Source organism: Hippopotamus amphibius, chromosome X (assembly GCF_030028045.1).
Source record: "Hippopotamus amphibius kiboko isolate mHipAmp2 chromosome X, mHipAmp2.hap2, whole genome shotgun sequence".
NCBI classification, from domain to species: Eukaryota; Metazoa; Chordata; class Mammalia; order Artiodactyla; family Hippopotamidae; genus Hippopotamus; species Hippopotamus amphibius.
Window position 1 is genome coordinate 47,026,913 of NC_080203.1, and position 8,979 is coordinate 47,035,891.

Consider the following 8,979-nt stretch of genomic DNA (forward strand, 5'->3'; position numbering starts at 1 on the left):
GTGTTTATTTAAAAGAAGGAAACGTTTTCAGCTAACATCAAGCAATTCATAAAGCACTTATATACACATATTTCACATATCAGAGATAGGTTTATATCTATACACAAACCTTAAATGGAGGTCATGAAACAGAGAGACTCAACTTTGGGTCTAATTAGCAACAGCCCTTGAAATCATTTTACGTGACATTCCAAAGAGCTCTCTCACGATCTCAACTTTTCAGTAATGGGGGCTGATTTGCCACATTTTGTGAATTGGTAAGGCTGAACCGAATGTTACCTTCCGGTGAGGAAGCTAGTGGGAGATCAGAACACAGAGTCTGGAGCCAGACTGTCTGTGGACCACTCTTGGTTTGCCACCTACAATATGTGTGACCTCTTACTCAACTGATTGATTTAATATATATGCACTTCAGTGTCCTCATCTGTAAAGTTCTGTAAGAGTACCTAATCTCCGGAGTTACCTCTCTTAAATGTTACCCTTTTAAAGTGCATGGCCCATAGTAATCACTCCATGCTCCACCCCCCAGCTCCCCCCCAATTAACAACTGCTTCTCATCATATTTGCTCTAATTTCCTTTAGACCTGCATGAAACGGAACTCAAGAGCGCTTACCTGTACCCACTGCTTAGGCTCTTACAGTAGTTTCTATGGCATGCCCAGGATTGTGGTTTGGGGAGGACTTATTTCATCCTTATGTGTTAAGTTTCATGCGCTATCAGGGGAAAAAAAGCACATAAAATTAACACATTAGAGAGGGACGGGGGTAGGCAAAGCCCAAGCTTGTGTGCTTAGAAGGTCACTTGGACGTACCAACATCACAGAGGAGACGAGGAATGTGGGCAGTCTCAGAAGTCCAGTTCTCCTGAAGGCGATGTTCTCCTGAAACACGCAGATGAAGGAGAAGCCTCCTGGCATTGGGCCCTACTGTCAGAAAGCTGACTCAGCCTTCCCAGGCAGGTGACCATTGTGTGTTCCTAAGGCTGCGGGTCATGCGGATGCTGCCATCCTGTGGACAATGTTTACATGACAGGCCCAGCCCTTCTTGCCCTGTCAGAACCGTGGGCTCTTAAACCCAAAGGGCATGTGGTCTCTTTGGCCCTGTTGCCGCTATGACCCTGTGGTAGATCCAGCCCTTCAAGTCACTAGAGCATGGTGGACTCCTAAACCCTGCCTGTCACGTGGCTCCTTCTCTCCTGTGACCCTTACTAGCTACCAGCATGTGGTAGCCTCAGCACTGGGTGTGATGTACTGCTTAGGGTTATGTGGGTGCTGTGGTCTGGTGCCCTTCCCAGCATGGTACATGTCAGGTTCAGCAATCTCCTTCACGTGAAGGTTGTGGGCTACTGAACTCTGCAGATCCACGTATGGGCAACAATGTGGCTCCTACCACACGTGGCACACAAAGCTCTTCCACGCAGGTGAGCACTGCAGCTTCTGGACCGCTGTTGGGCAAGTGGGCCTCATGGTCACGTGCCGGGATGTGGCCACGTGAGACTCAGCCCTCTCAGTCAGGTGAAGATTGAGGGCGCCTCAGTTCCGTGGTTCAGGTGGTCCCCGAGGTCATGTGATCACCTATGGTCGTGCAGGAGGGTCTGCCCTTTAAGAGTGGGGAGGGTCTATCGGCCTGTGTAGTTCGGCTTAGCCTTCAGAGGAGTCAGACCTATAGGTCCCCTGAAGACCATTAGACCCGTGGTGGGCGCTCTGGCTCAGGCGGAACTTTGAGGAGACTCTGGCTCGGACCCCAACCTTTCCACCAACTTTTATATCCTGCCGCGGTGGGCGGTACTCGGGTAGGAGGTGCCCCCGCCGGTACTAGAAGTTGACTCAGAGAACTGGGCTCTTTGAGGCACCCAAGCAACGCCAGACCGGGGTCCGGCGAAGAGCAGAGGGCCCGAGAGAGTGTTGGACCGAGGTAGAGGGAGGGCTTCTGAATGTGGCCTAACTGTCGTAGAGCTGGCAGAGAAAGCCTGTGGGTGGGTGCGACCTGAACTGGGGCTCAGAGGAGCAGTCGCTGGTAGAGAGTGAAGTGGAGGAGGAGAATGCCCTGCCTGGGTGGGTGGGGCGGCCGGGGTTCATGGACTTGGATGGCAACCCTCAGCAGCAGGGTCCTGGTCCATCATGAAAGTGGTATTGAATGAGTAGAGTTGAGCAGATAGCAAGATTGTGTTTACATTTATGGGGGCTAAGATGCTTCTTGATACATGGCTCAAGAATATCGTCACTTGTGGTAGTTTATGTTACATGTAGCTTAAATAATCCACTTTATTTTTCTCTCATTTCAGCATTTCCAAGCTTGTTCTGCAAAACACCTGGGCCAAAAAACAGCAGCAACAAAACTGTACTCTACTTCAGAGACGCGTGGAACGTACAGGACCAAAGGTAAAGGAATTTCCACACTGCGGGATGTTGTTGAGGAAATACACTAATATGCAGTATGAAAGTCAAAGGGAGGGATAGTGTCCCCTACTTACGTGGGAATGAAACATTTTTCCACAGAGCATCTGAGGAACGAGTGTTCCCAGGAAATATTCTGGGAAGACCTGTCCAAACTAAATCTCCTACCACTTTAAAACCTTGTGCCTTTGTTTACTGAGAGCAAGGGAATGTATGTTTATAACTATTAGAATCCATTCTTCTTCTCTTTAAGAAATTACTTATTGCTCTGAAATTCATTTTATCTTGTCTCATCAGCCAGTCTCTCCCCTGCTTAAATCTTTTCACTTTTTAGTCTTCAGAGACAACCTCAATTTCTAAGCATACGTCTGATAGCGTGGTGGCAAAGATAAGCGCATGATGCAAATCCTTAAGCAGTCTTATCTATAGCAACAAATACAGTGCCCCTCTCTGGAAAGCAAGATGCTACTTACCTGTCAGGATGAGCAGACACAACACCTCTCGTTTTATACAAATACCCCACACTTTTCCAAAACAGTTTTGTTATTATTATTTAATAATTAAAGCTGCCGTGCTTTGAGCCCCTGTTAGGTGTCAAGCACTGTGATAACCTCGTCAGGTAAGTTGAGTCATTTAACCCTCAGAAAGATCCCGAGAGGGTGTTATTTCAGTTGGCAGACAAGATACATGAGTCAGGAGAGGCTGAGCTATGCTGTGGTCATAGACAATCCCCAAATCTCAGTGGCTTGTTTCTCACTCCCACTACACGTCCATGGCAGGTGCACGTCCATCACGGGATGGTGGATGTTGGAGATCTGATCTGTTCTTATTGGAATGACTTGGAGACTGAAACCAACAGAGCCGCCACCATCTATAAAGTTGTCGATCACTGTGCCTGAGGGAAAGAGGGCCCTGGGCCTGCGGGGAGGTCTCACACCAACAACCATATGTTGTGGCCTGGAAATAATACGTATCACTGGAACCCATTAGCCAGAGCTAGTCACATTTATGGCCCAGCCCAAACAAAGGGGATAAAGCAAGAAGTACCGTTCTGCCAGGTGCCTGTGGCAGGGGAGAAATGGAAATCCTTGGCAAACAGGACCACTGACTACGGCATGATGCAGCTGAAATGCAGAGAGATTGAGTACTTGCGTAAAATCACATGGGCAGTAAGGGACAGAGCAGGATTCGAATCCAGACAGGAATGTTTTCAAAGTCGATGTTCTCTCTATACTCTTTTCTATGTTGTATGCTAGTCTCTTAAATGAAATAGATATACACTCTTGACCCCTGAACTACATGGGGGTTGGGGGCGCCGACCCCCTGCACAGTCGAAACTCCACAGATAAATTTTGAGTCCCCCCAAACATGACTACTAACAGCCTCCTGCTGACTGGAAGCCTTCCCGAAAACCTAAACAGTGGATTAACACAGATTTTATGTGTTATATGTGTTATATAGTGTATTCTTGCAATAAGGTAAGCCCGAGAAAAAAAATGTTATTAAGAAAATCATAAGGAAGAGAAAATACATTTACAGTACTGTACTGTATTTATCGATACGGAAAGTTTGCATCATCTGTTTGCAAAATGAATCATCTGTCTGTCAGTACCTACATCAGTACTGTCTTATACGATACAAAACACGGTAGATGTTATATGCACTGTTAACACTAGACATCAAAAGTAGAAAGATCATGTGAAAAAGAAATTCCGATTTATTTACAGGTATAAGGATTCGTGCATTGATAACGAAGCAGCAGCACTGTGACTGCTTTAGGGTTGTCTAGTGTGATGGATACCATTGCTTCTCATGGTAGCCTAGCCTATACACTAATGAATGTGTCATTATAAAACTTCTATAACGTAGGGTATCACAGTCATGTTCATAATGCAGCATTGGAAACGTTGTTATATTTAAAAAAAAACACATACCTGTGGTGATGATAGGCTGGTATGTAGTTTCTCCAATGATGAGAGACACAGAGAGAGAGACAGACAGACAGACAGACAGACAGACTGTACGGTTATGTAATTCTTTGAAAGCAAAGTTATAAAACAGTAAGAAAACTAACACATGCTTAATTCTTTTCATTAAATGTCACTCACCTTATGCCTGTGTAAGGATCGGCTATCCACTTCAATACCTGTCTTGTACAAGATGTTCTACACATGTATTTTTTTATATGTTTGCTGAGAAAAGAGTGCACGTATAAGCAGATCCACGCAGTTCAAACCCTCAGGTTCAAGGGTTGACTGTGTTTGTAGTGGAGATCCTGTTACTTCAATGTTCCCGTTCCCTCTTCCTTAATCATCTGATGTGCCAACAGTGGAATTGGATAGACCTGGTGGCATCGGCAGCATTGCAAAGCCGCAGGCCTCTTCCAAACAGGTGAATGGATTGGATATTTGAGTGTTCATTATATTCAAAGATAAAAATTAGAAAGTAAAATGTAATGGTAGATGAAAAGCCTGTTCATTGATCATTTACTTCATAAAAAGTAATCTCATGTCTTTCCACTGTTGTCAAGGAAAATTAATAAAAGTAAGAACAGAAATGAATGGAACTGATAGCAGATAGGACAGAGTTCAACAACAACAACGGCAAGCTAGCTGCAAGCACTTTAGAGAGAGAAGATAATAAGGAAACCTCTGGCAACAAAGGTGAAAAAACTTAGAGATGAGACACAGATAAACCACTTTGAAAAGAAAAAAGCTGTCACACTTGCAGTTTCAGCAAAGATTCAGAAGATACAATAGTGTTATGAAAAGGATATGGTGATAAATTTAAAATTTAGAGAAAACAGATAAATCCCAGAGAAAAACAGAGTTTTCCATACTGAAGAAATAGAAAATCTTAATGTTATTAAAAGTATTCTTGACAAAGAATACAAGGGAAGGCAAAATTATTAGCCAATCTCAATTAGTTAGATACATGCAAAAAGTAAGCATAAATTACTAGCAGCCTAAATCCTGCCATGGCTGAGGCAGGAAACACAGTATGACAAAGTCGTGTTTAATCGCAAGCGTGCAACGTTGGTTTAACATTAGGAGATCTGTGATATAAGTTAGCACATTAGTGAAATAAAGGAAGGAGGAAAGGACAATTATCACAAAATATTCAGTAAGAAAGGCCTACAAAAATTTAAACATTCAATCAGCAGTAAACGCTGACAAGAACAGGAATTCTCAGCAGTTCATAAATAAAAAGATGTTTCTTAAAAGTGACAAAAAATTTGAAAAACGATAAACTACGTCAAATATCATACTGAATAGCGAAACATTGGAAGCATTCCCTTTAAAATCAGAAGAGAGACAAAGATGACTTACATGACCACTTTGTTTTAGCATCGTACTACATCTACTAGGCAGTACAGTAAGCCAGAGGACATGCATGCATCTATACATATATGAGTTAATAAATGTGTACAGGTGAAGATAAAGCTGTCAATATAACATAGTTATGTTCATATGAATTCAAGTGAGGCTTAGGAAATTAACAGTAATGATACGTTTGTTGAGTGTAAGACTAATATACACAAAATAAGTGTAGCAAATGGAAAGTACCATTTCCATTCTGAATATGCCATTTACAGAAGAAAAATTATAACGTTCTGTGAAGTCAATTATGATTTGATCCCATTGGCAACCCTTCTGACATACACGAACACTCATATGCTTTCCTGAAACATGAAACCTGTGTGTGTGTGCGCGCGCGCCCACGTGTGTGTGTGTGTGTGTGTACATTAAGCAGAACCCCTTGCAGATGGGGTTCCAAATGGGATCTCAGCTGTATCAAGCATATGCACCATCCCGAGACTTGGAGGGGTAGCTGAATGACATGGGAGCCACGTGTGGCTCAGTGACACGGCCAACTCTGTATGATGGCAGGGGTCCCTGGTTCTCATGCAGCAGTCGCAGTAGAGCACCTGGAATGCATGCCTGTCAGTTAGCATGCAGGCTGCAGTGGTGTTTCAGCTGTAACAGTCCCATAGTGTGAGGGGGCTTCCCCTGGCTGTGTAGCATCCAAGTCTGCTTTTCGGGCCCTCGCAGAGTTTTTGTCAGCTGTGTACTATGTTTTATGAAGGACGTCTTACTTTTATAAAATAGCTATTAGAATGTCTATCTGGCATAGGCAAGTGGGAACTTTGATAGAGTACTTGACACCAAAATTGGTTGCAAGCCAAGGGCCCTGAAGGAAGTGGGAATCTGAGAAATGTTATCCCTTGCAGGAGTTGTCACCTGTGGTCACTTGAATTGAAGTGCCCTTGAAGTCAGTGCATTGTTGGACCAAGCAGCTGCTGTTTGGGACTCAGAGGACACTCCCTTCCCCACAGCACTGAGAAACACACTAGTGCGGAGGCCATCTTCATCTTTGAAATGCTCTGAAGGGGCTGACTTGTGTAGGCCACAGATGAGATGGGAGATCCCCTCAGTTCACTGGGGATATTGGGGTCCTGGAGTTGCAGGCCCAGCAGGAGCACTTAACCTCCTGCCTCAAGGCGAGTGCTGTTTCCCTTAATAAGCAGCAAGGCTGGAAGGGTAGTCACATCGGTTTGACCGACAGCAACCTTTGAACGTGGCTAATTGATCCCTTGGACCTTGAAATATCTGAACACACTCGAAAGTTGCATTTGATCAGTGTAAAAATAAATGAAATATAAGTATTTATAATAAAATAGAACATAAAAATAAATAAATGAAGCTCTCGATCTGGTGACTTGAGCTATCTTGATGGCACCTGGCAGTCCCTTACTCAGTTCCCACACTTGAGCCAGGACGCCATGAATGAGTGGACTCGCAAGTAACTGCAGTGAAGTCGCAAGTAACTGCAGGAAATCTTCTCCCCAGGCTTAGCCAAAGGGACCCTCAGCCATTTACCACAGTGACTGTGCATTTGCTTGAAGGACACTTGATCTAAGCCAGAGCTCAACAAACTTTTCCTGGAAAGGGCCAGATGACAAATATTTGAGGCTTTGCGGGCCTTTCAGTTTCTGACAGAGCTGTTGAAATCTGCATTGTAGAGCAAAAGCTGCCACGGACACAGCATGGCTGTCTTCCAATAAAACTTTATATATGGACAGGGACACGAGAATTTCAAATAATTTTCACGTCAGGAAATACGATTCTTTTTTGGATTTTTTTTTTTGTAACCATTCAAATATGTAAAAACATTCTTAGCTTGCAGGCTATACAGAAACAGGCCCATGGACCATAGTTTGCCAATCCCTGCTGTGAGCTAATGGAATCACTAGGTGCCCCAAAGAGCACTGAGTGGAAAGTCAGCAAAGTGAGGTGGCGGGCATTCCTAAGGTCTTCTGGCAAGCATAACCCCAAAGCTGGTGCCTTTTAGCATAGTGGTTTTCAACCTTGGTTGCACACTGCAATCACATGAAGGGTTTGAAAAATGTGATTGCTTGGGTCTGACCCCAAATCTCTTTTAACTGTTGTGGGTGTAGGCTGGTGCTAGTGATTTTTTCAATCTCCCCAAGTGGCTCTAGTGTGTAAACAAGGTTGAGAACTACCTGAACAATGTAAATGATGAGAGTGCAAGCATTTTACAATATTTAGTTTAAAAATCTTATAATCGTGGTTTTGGAATGATAATATTCCAATAATGAATACACAGACTATTGCAATCACAACACATACATAGCTTTGCGGGAAAGTATGAAATAAGAATTCCCATGTAATAAATGGAGAATGCAAGGAAGGGAGAGAGGGAGGGGGTAGGGACGGAGAAAGCAAGGAAGGAAGGAAGGAAAGAAGGAAATGGGAAAACACAGTGGTAAGGCATGGGCCACCAGTGGTAGGTTCAGGGAGGAAGGCTAAAGCCCTGATGAGCCCAGAGCCAGGGATGGGTTAAAGCCAAGCTCCCAGTAGCCCAGGGCTGACTCAACAGTGACGTCTTCTCTTCAGGAGATAGTCACAACCCAGGGTAAGCATGGAAGACACAGAACACATGCCACACACGGAGTGATTGGTACTGAGGAAATAGGAAAAATAGAAAAGGCTGGAAAAGACCTAAAGATAGTATTTCCCTAGAGAGATAAAGGAGTGGTGAAGGCTGAAATTGTATCCATTGTATAAGAACATAGCACTGACCAGGAAGATGGCTGATTGAACGCAAGGGTGGACTTTCACTTTGTCTTGAAACTTCATTAAAACAATATTAACGGTAAATAAATCAATACAATGATATATTACGCTGCAATAAAAAGGCAAGAACAAGGGTGGATGTGAAAATAAAATAATGGTGCCAAGTTAACAAAGGCATACACAAAGGAGTGAAGGATGTGTGATTCCATTTATATGAAATTCTAGAGCAGGAAAAGCTAATATATAGAGATGGAAAGCAGACCAAAGTTCGCATGGGGCCAGAGGATGAAGAGGAGATTCACTGAGAACCTTTTGGGGGTGTGGTATGTGTTCTATATCTTGATTGAGCTGGTGGTTAGCCCTAACCCCCGATCTTCACATGAAAGGAATCGGGGATCAGAAAAAGTTGGGCGAGTTGTGTAAAGTGATGCAGCATCTTAATCAGCGAGAAGATACTTGTATCTGCTTATCAGTCATAAATTGTC